This window comes from Lissotriton helveticus, chromosome 2_1 (assembly GCF_964261635.1).
Source record: "Lissotriton helveticus chromosome 2_1, aLisHel1.1, whole genome shotgun sequence".
In the NCBI taxonomy this organism is placed as follows: domain Eukaryota; kingdom Metazoa; phylum Chordata; class Amphibia; order Caudata; family Salamandridae; genus Lissotriton; species Lissotriton helveticus.
This window is the reverse complement of record NC_136059.1, coordinates 1,550,720,520-1,550,728,139: the sequence shown is the minus strand read 5'-3', so window position 1 is coordinate 1,550,728,139 and position 7,620 is coordinate 1,550,720,520.

Sequence of the window (7,620 nt, the reverse complement as noted above, 5' to 3'; positions counted from 1 at the left end):
AGAAGTGACGCATCGCTGCTTTCACGCAGCGATGCGTCATTTCTCCTAAATGAGGCCCAAAATGTCTAGGAAAGGGTAGTTCGTTGCTATTTTTCTTATAAAACCTTTACTGTGAGACCAAAAATAATCATGTTGCCATAAATATCTCCTTTCTGCTTATCATTATTTGTTTTACCAAAACAGATCATAAGAATGAAACGCCAGTTTTTTGCTTTAGGACCTGTTTAATTGCAGCCCATGACCTGCCTTTCACCTAGGCTGACGACATCAGACTTTATGACCTCCCAACTCACCTGTAATATATTGTTACAGCTGAGCACCTACATTATTACCTATCACGGCTTCTTACAGACGCCCAACTCGCCTGTAATAAGGACATAAGAGGCCGTGTTTATAGTAGGAAAGCGGGCATCTTTGTATTATAAATGCATGATATTAGTGTGGCCTGAGTTTCAATTGGTCAGCCTGGCAAGGGCCCTCTGACCTGTCTCGTTTGCTTCTTTACCCACCGGGTGAAGAGACAGCTCATTGATTTTTGTTGGGAAAAGCCCGGCGTGGCACTGCACATGACCCCATTGTTGTTTGCCGTCAGGGAAGACAGCTTTACAGCAGAGGTAAAGTGTCGCGGCCAGGAAACCTTCCACCCTCTCCAAGGTAGGGAAGGAAAACAACAGCAGGGCCGAGGGCATGAAAGGGCCCCTTTGTGGCGTCTCGAGGCAGGGGTGGCTGCGCGAGGCAGCAGGTGGCGCGAGCCGGGCAGAGCAGGCCGCGGTTCTCACAGCCCGGGAAACAAAGGCACAGGTGCAGGGGGCATTGACGGGGCGCAGGTGCGCTGCCTCAGACTCCATGTTGTATTTACAACAAAAAGGAAACATATCTCCAGGCTCTGTTTCCGTGAGTACCGCGCGGAAGCAAAATTGCTCCGGACAAGCAAGAGCAGCTCCACGTTATTAGGCACCAGACCTCCCAGGCACTGGGGGGAGGTTTTATTCCTCGCCTGCTCATCTTTCACGGGCTTAGCGGCGATTTGTTTAGCAGAGGGGTTTTCTGATCTGTTTAATTCCCCTGTTTCAGTCCCTCCTGTCTACCGCAAACACTTAATTAAAATATCAAGCTGGCACCAACCCACAAGGTCGACTATGTCCTAGACTCATACAGCTTCAAATCGATGTGCCTCGGTGTCCATCTGACCAATTGCCTGTTGGATCTAGGCAGGTACAGACTAGGACCAAAAATATACCTGGGTAGCAAATTAAAACTGGCCCCAATAGCAAATTAGATAGTTTAAAAAAAGTGTCCCACAATTGCAAATCAGGGCAGTTTTGTACTTTTAAGAAAGGATGGTATGGAAGGCTGCATGGATTTGAGCTAGCTGTTGTTTATTTTAATATCGGGGAAATTAACAATAAAAAACCAGCACAGTAGACCATAAAAGAGGCCCACAAACAGCCAAAAATACGCCCACACACTGACATGTCAGACCAGCCCGTCGGTGAGTGCATGGTTGTCCTATAGGCCAGTCCCACTCTGGATCTAGCTGCAGCATGGAGGTTTTTGGATATTGGCAATGAATGCTCAGAAGTAAAAAATAGGAAAACCCACTGGATAAACCTAATACCAATTGACAACAACAGACACTGTTAGGGTTTAGCATCCATTTGCAATAAACAGATGCATCTGTCATCCACTGCATTTTCTACATAGCTGAGCTTTAGATGTCCAGAAACCTACATACCAGCAACTGGACCATTAATAGAGGGCAACGGAAATTTTACCAGGACAGCCTATGATATGCTGCTCATGTCCCCTTCTCTTTGTTTTTTGCAATTTTCACCCCGAGTGGGCTGGGTATGCTCAGACATGAGTCCCAGGCTCTCCACACCACTGGAGTCAAGCTATCCAGGCTGATGAAGGCTGATAGCCAGAAACCGGTCCTTGGATGCTTGATTCCGGTCTGGGAAAGACATGGCTTGGTAGTTCGGACTGGACTGTTCCCATGAGGCACAGGGTCAGAGCTGATTTGCATATAGACTGTGTCTAACCCAGGGTGGCGTGGAGTGCAAAAAAACGATGGATTTAGGCCCAGATCCTTGTACTGGGGTGAATGTATGACATTGTTCTACATTCTGTCCATCACTGTGTTTTTTGCAATTTTCACCCGAGTGGGCTGGGTATGCTCAGACGTGAGTCCCAGGCTCTCCACACCACTGGAGTCAAGCTATCCAGGCTGATGAAGGCTGATAGCCAGAAACCGGTCCTTGGATGCTTGATTCCGGTCTGGGAAAGACATGGCTTGGTAGTTCGGACTGGACTGTTCCCATGAGGCACAGGGTCAGAGCTGATTTGCATATAGCCAGTGTCTAACCCAGGGTGGTGTGGAGTGCAAAAAAACGATGGATTTAGGCCCAGATCCTTGTACTGGGGTGAATGTATGACATTGTTCTATATTCTGTCCATCAACTGTGTTTTTTGCCCTTCTCTAGCACCTGCATCTGCTACATCCTCCACAGAGAAAGGGTTCTGCCCTTATTCGATGTACCAACTTCCTTATATATTCTACAAACACTCTAACCAACACACCATCATAAAACAACTCAAGGACTCACTTCTACCTCACCCTCCCCAGTTAGGACTCAAACTACTTTCTTTAAAGAGTCTGAGGGTTTGGCTACCTCCAACATTAATATACAAATCTTAGATACTTCCTCACTGCCATTTGCCTCAAAACGAAATCTTTTAGCCGCTGTTTAGTCAAAATGCCACTATCCTTGGCGGCCATTTTAATTTAAGGTGCCTTTGCACATGCCATCTGGCGTGTGTAAGTATTGTGCGAAGCCATGCAATTCATCATAAAGAGTAACTGGTCCAGCACATGACTACGCAATTTTTTTAGGATCCCCTTGGGTAAAGCTGCTGGATAAGCAAATCGGTGTCCTCTGCTCCCTATCTCTTCATTGGACATGATGCCAGTATTGCTTATTTAATTATCTTCAGCAGAAGTCCCACAGTTAGCTGGGAAAGCCAGGTCCTGTTGGCTGTATGTCACATTTTCGAGTGGCAAAATATCATCCTGCCAAAACGTCACGTGGAAAAAATTGACGACTGCAATATATTATAGTTAAGTAAATATAGGTCTGTACAGATTTACTATTATTCACACCACATATTTGTACTTTGATGTTATATGTATCATCAAGCTACGTAGATGTGGCATTAACAATAGTATATCTATAATTGCAGAAACATTCCTACCTTCCTGATGCTCTGGTAGCCAGTAGCCTGACGTCGATATTTTGCCAAAACAATGTTTAAAACTCGATATGGGGTAGAAAACCCTTCGCGGGAGACTTTGCAAAAGCATGCTCCAGTGTGTATTATTCACTTGCAAGTCTTCATCAGTCTCCATCATCCACAGTTTTAGGTGGGTCTGAAATATACTAATAGGCACCCACACAAGAGAGACTTCTGCCCATCTAGAATAAAAACTAATATATCCCGCTGCCTACCTGGCTACTAGCCCTAATACAGAACTTCATCATCTTCCTAACCGAACCTTTCTCTTCCCACGCCTTTTTAGTGATTTCTTCCCTGAGAGAAAAATTGCTACTGTAGGAAAGTACCCACAACACCTCTCATAATCTCAAGTGAACATTAAACAGCTGTGCAACCTTTTTATCAACATCCAGTCCAATCATTTTTTTGGTTTATTTTTGCAATTTTATATAGTGTCTGCATGACCAGAAGGCATCAGAGCGGTTTACAGCAGTTGTATGATACAAGGGTACAGCAAGTTACAGTGACAATAATTACGTTCAGACATGTTGCATCAGTTGCTGCGACCAGGACAAATGCAGCCATTGGACAAGAGACGTACAGGGTTCAAGCATTGATTAAGATGGTGGGGACACATAATGAAGGTTGTTCCTCTCCTGGATAGAGCACTTAGGTATGGTCGTCGAGGGTGTTTAACCCGTTGTGTGCGTCGGACGGCCTGCGGGGCGTCCGACGTCACAGTGGGCGTGTGCGGAGGACGGCGGGGGGCCATCCGAAAAACGCCCACTCATTAATTCCACAGCACCGCGGCGGAATTTGCGCCGCGGTTAAGGGGTTAACCCATGTGCCTGTCAAATAGGAGGAGCTGAGGTCCTTTTTGAAGGTGGCTATGCATCACCGTCCTGTCAGAGGAAAGTGTAATTTTTTACAAATGTATTCAAATTCTCTACACACAAGGATTCCAGTTCTCCCTTGCCTTCTCGTACTTTTCGTTCATTAGGAGCCGGCATGCCCTTATTTGAGAGGCCAGAGGGCCAATTGTATTCCTGGTTTGCTGAGTTATCCTTTTTCTTGCATCCCATAGGGTATAGATCAACTTCAACCTCCAACAAATCAACATGGCTGCACAACTGCCCCTGTCTACTTGTATCATCACTGGTATTAATCAGATTTCAGATCCTTAAAGCAGATTGCAAGGTGTAGTGAGTTAAAGTGGTAGAAGAACCTCGAAACCGAGTACAAAAGAGTGTACAGAAATAATATTGTTTGCTGTGAATATGCAGTTTTTAATGCCAAGTGCTCTTTTCCCTCTGGTAAAATTGAGAAAGTTAGCAATTGGTCAGAAGCCCTCTTTCACATATACAGGTTTATGTCCCTATCTTAAGGTGCCACCAAAACTCTACTCTCAGTGACTTTGTAAGGAGCCTCACACTTGTTGCTCTGCTTCCAAACAAAATATAGGACTGATATTTAATTTAATTTAAAAAAATTTATAAAGCGCGCGTATGCCAAGCGGCTTCATGGCGCTGGTGAACACTAAAACCAGGAACAGGGGAGCAGGAAGATTTTTATGCAGGGAAAGCTTTCAAGAAGAGATAGGTTTTGAGTGATTTTCGGAACTCCATGTAGGAGGCAGCTGAGCGTAAGGCCAGCGGGAGGGAATTCCAAAAGGAGGGGGCCAAGACAGAGAATTTCAGGCCCCCCATCCGACTTTTCTTGAATCGGGGAACTGTCAGAAGGCACATAGAAGAGGAGCGCAGCTCCCTTGTGGGATGGTAAGCTTGAATTGCCGAGGAAATATAGGCAGGCGCCGTTGCTGCTCGGGCTTGGAAGGTGGTGCAGCCTAATATGAATAAAGCCCGCTCCTTGATCGGCAGCCAGTGAAGGGACTTCAGTAAGGGTGAGGAGTGGTGGAATTTGGGCAGCCCGAAGATCAACCGGGCTGCCTGGTTCTGAACTGACTGAAGGAGCTGGAGGGCATAGGCGGGAACACCGTTATACACGATGTTCCCATAGTCTAGCCGAGAGAGAACCATCGCCATCAGAATTAGTTTAAGGGCAGGGACAGAAAAAAAGCGGGAGATTTTCCGAATAGTTCGGAGCATAAAAAAACAGGAAGACACGACAGAACTAATCTGGGGATGAAGGGTGAGTTGATGATTGATAGTGATGCCAAGGGTTTTGACAGAGGGGGAGGGTGAAGGGGGGGAACCTAGGGACGGGAGCCAAAAGGTGGGGGACCAGGGACTGCCACAACTGCCGGTCAAAACGAACTCAGTTTTATCCGGGTTGAGTTTCAGATGGTTATGATTCATCCAATCCCGGATAAACAGCATGACCGACTGAAAAGAATGGACACCGTATTGGGAAGGGGAAAGGTTGAAGATCAGCTGGAGGTCATCGGCATAGTTATACACCGTGACCTCCATCTGTTGCAGGGCAAACACAAGAGGGAAGATGTACAAATTAAATAGTAAGGGAGAGAGGGAGGACCCTTGAGGGACCCCACACAGAACTTCTCGCGGGGGAACTGAAAAATCGGCTAGATGGACAGCCTGAGTGCGGCCGTTAAGGAAAGACCTAATCCAGGCCAGAGCCGAGCCCCCCATACCCGCCACCCTGACACGAGATAATAAGATGGAATGATCGACCGTGTCAAAGGCGGCGGATAGGTCGAGGAGGACGAGGGCCTGGGGAGTGTTGGTGTCTAGTCCTTCCCTAAGCTGGTCCATGACCGAAATGACCACCTTCTCGGTCGAGTGACGGGGGCGGAAGCCAGACTGGCAGGGAGCAAGATAGCCGCTGTCCTCCACAAAGGAGCTCAGTGTCTGGGTAACATGAGTCTCAAGGACCTTACCCAAAAAAGGGAGGAGCGAGATCGGACGGTAGTTAGCAGGGGAAGAAGGATCAGCCCCTGTTTTTTTCAGAATAGGGATAATGGCGGCTGCCTTGTGGAGAGGAGGCACTGTGCTTTGACATAGGGACTCATTCAGGAAAGTCAGAGGTGGCAAATAAGAATCAGAGAAAAAGTTTCGCAGGACATAGGCCGGGCAGACATCGGCTGGGGATCCTGATTTAACGCGGGCCAGGAGGGGAAGGAAAGACTCCTTGGTTAGAGGGGGTATGATGTTAATAGCCGACCTATTAAGAGGGGGCTGGGGATCAGAGAAAGAGGGTGGAGGGGAAGGGATGTTGGATTTAATCAAAGCGACCTTGTCTATGAAATAGTTATTGAGCGAGTCGCACAACAACTGAGAAGGAGGAATTTTAGGAGATGTCCTGTCAGAAGAGGCCAGCTCGCGCACTGTGGCGAAGATTTCCCTGGGCTGGCTCTCAGCGGCAAGGATTTTCTCTGAGAAGTAGTCAGTCTTAGCCTGTAAGATGGCATTTTTATATTCCTTATATACAGTTTTGTAACGGACTTTACGAGAGGGGCAATAATCAAGCCTCCAAGCGCGCTCCGCTTGGCGCACCTCCAGCTTTTTTGTCTTGAGGACGGGGGAAAACCACTTATTTGCCTCGTGAGCGCGCCTGACAGTGACACGTTTCAGAGGAGCTACTTGATTGCAAGCTCTCGAGAGCCAACCATTGAGCGTAGCAACTTGGGACAATGAAGGGGCGCCCATTAGGTCAGGGCAGGAAGATGACAACGTCGCACAGAGAGCGGGAATGTCTACCTTGCTCCAATTCCTAGCCCAGGAATTTCTCGGGGAGAAGGGAGTCTTTCCCAAGGTAAGGTCTAGGTAAAAAGAAATCAAGAAGTGGTCAGACCACACACAAGGAGTAACAATAGGCGTGGTGATAGGGACGTTTAGCGTCCATATTTGGTCCAGAGTGTGGCCACGGGAATGGGTAGGGGAGTGGACGTGGGAAACAAAATTAAGGCCAAGAAGGAGCTGAGAGAAATCTCTTGACGGGGCATCTTCCGCGAGGTCGCCAGGCCAGAAGTTGAAATCCCCTAGGACTAAAACAGCTGTGTTATTAACTGCTAGGGTGGCCAATAGGTCTTGAAAGGCAGGGATGAACCCTGGCTTGGGTTGGGGGGACGGTAAACTAAGACGTATGTAACAGGGACCTGAAAGGAAGCAGAACGTACTACTAAGCAGTCGGCTGAAGGTAAGGGAGAGAAAGGAAGGATCTGAAAATGAAGTCCAGTGCGGAAGATCAAAGCCACTCCACCCCCCGTCTTCTCCTCCGGCCGATCGGCACGAAGGACCGAATAGGAGGGGGGGAGGGCTGCCAGCACATTGGGCAGAGAATCTGGTCTGTACCAGGTTTCTGTTAAAAACATGAGGTCAGGTTGGTGGGAATCCAAGAAGCTGAAGAGCTCTAACTGGTGCTTGACTG